The following is a 1,805-nucleotide window of genomic DNA, read 5'->3' as shown; positions in this document are numbered from 1 at the left end:
TTCTGTGAAAAACCAAGGACTGTGCCAGACAGTGCTCATAAAGGGGCTGATGCTTCTGTAGCTCAGCCCAAAACACCAACTTTCAAGGTGGAAGTGGCTTTTTCCAGAATAGTACAGCTGTTCAATATCCAGGCTAGGAGCAAAACCCAGGCCCTGCCCTTCTTCTAGAGCTTGGTCTCTTCCTCCACTCTGCACAGCAAATAACAGGAGAATTTGCCAAGGTGAGAGAACATTTTCTTGCTTGGCACAGTGAAAATTGGAGCAAAAGGTGTTACCCAAAAGTCCAAAGTGAAACCCTACAACAACAATCTTGTGATGGACAGCAACACTCATGGGCTCTGTAAGGAGCAGCAAGCCTGCTAGTCTGACATAGTCCATGCTAATTAACTCTAGGATCTGTGAACCCTGCATCTCAAACCAAAGCAAAGACAAAATGTTGTGCCTGTCCATAAAAGGCCTCAGCTACTGAGCCTCCTAAGCCTGGAGTCCGGGAGCAGACTACAGCTCTCTCCTCGAGAAGGACCCCACTCCACATGAAGTGTTTCGCTGAAAGCAGCAGATAATGGCCCTGACAAAACCAGGCCCTGGGGGCAAAGGAATCCCTGGGACTGCACCTACATTAGAAAAAGTGTATGCTTGACTGGACTGCACCTCTCTTGTTTTGTCTGACTGAGGATGATCTGAAATCCTGTTATGTGACAGGCAGCTCACAGATAAAGACTTAGTGAGTGAGAGAGCCTTTTTTTTTTTCTGAATCACTCCTATGGATGCCCAAGGTTATTGCAAAGTATTGCATCAACACTGAATCACTCCCTCCTTGGCATATTTAAGTACAATTCATCCCCTTCATGATTTTTTTTCATTCCATTGAAGTAAAGAAACATATAAAAAGGAGAGCAAAAAGCCCAATAGGCTTACTTTCAGCATCCCAAGCCACCTAGTCTCAACCTGAATTTTATCTACACAACGAGAAAGCAGCACTAGTTGTTACCTCAGGAGTTTGGAAGCAAAGGGAGAGGAGCAGGAGAAGCAAGCCCAGGAGAATCTAAAAGGAAAATATCTTTAAAGCTCCCCTGAATTAGTGACACTCACCTGTTTGTTCCATTTTGTGCCTCTGGGTTTCTCTGAAATAGAGAAGAGCAATTATGAAGTGACCCACTTTCCTCCTGTTTAGAGTGAGGAGGAAACAGAGGGAAGGGAAAGAAGGGGAGGAGAGGAAGAGTTGCAGAAGGATAATATCAAAGGGTAGAGAAGGAAAAAACCCATATCCTTAGAGCAGGTAGGAGGGTAAATTGTGATGACCCAGTTTAAAGGAAGAGCAGGAACTAGACCTACTAACAGTCAACACCTTCCCACGCACTCTAAGGAGAGGAAACAGCAAGGGAGGGGAAAAAACTTGGTGCTTACATCTCCTGTTTGAGCTACAAACTCATTCCTCCGGGTTAAAGTTTGTGCCAGAGAAGTTCCCTACCAACAGAGCAGCTCCCTATGCCCAGCCCTTTTACCTGTGCAAGGGAGGGGTGGAGCCTCAGCCACCTCCTGGTTGGGACAGAGCAAATCAGGGCCAGGTTCAAGCAATTAAGGTAAAAGGGCTCAGGTGGTTTGCATTAGCTGAGGCTGCCTCAGGTGAGGCTGGGAGACACAGCAGGATGCCAGGGGAGTGGAGTGGGCAGTGTTTCTCCTTGTCCAGGAGCCCAGAGGCGGCAGGACATGAGCCACAGCCAGAGGCAGTCACCCTGCTAGCACGGTCTGACAGGCAGCTCTGGCCCTTGCTCTGCTGAGGGCCACATCTTCAGGAGAGCCTC

General features: G+C 47.8%; 1 long non-coding RNA gene across 1 annotated transcript in view; it reads right to left on the bottom strand.

Moving 5' to 3' along the window:
- Positions 1-1,469, bottom strand: part of LOC102045405 — a 4,504-nt gene extending 3,035 nt beyond the window's left edge. Inside the window, exons 1-2 of the long non-coding RNA XR_265363.1 lie at positions 1,408-1,469; positions 1,093-1,124 (exon numbers count right to left, since the gene is read on the bottom strand). This is a non-coding gene — a long non-coding RNA (uncharacterized LOC102045405). The remainder of the gene's footprint in view (positions 1-1,092; positions 1,125-1,407) is intronic.
- Between the last annotated feature and the right edge of the window lie 336 nt (positions 1,470-1,805).

The sequence above is a fragment of the Geospiza fortis genome, unplaced genomic scaffold (assembly GCF_000277835.1).
Source record: "Geospiza fortis unplaced genomic scaffold, GeoFor_1.0 scaffold275, whole genome shotgun sequence".
In the NCBI taxonomy this organism is placed as follows: domain Eukaryota; kingdom Metazoa; phylum Chordata; class Aves; order Passeriformes; family Thraupidae; genus Geospiza; species Geospiza fortis.
Note: the sequence above shows the minus strand (reverse complement) of the source record. Positions and strands in the feature narration are given on the sequence as shown.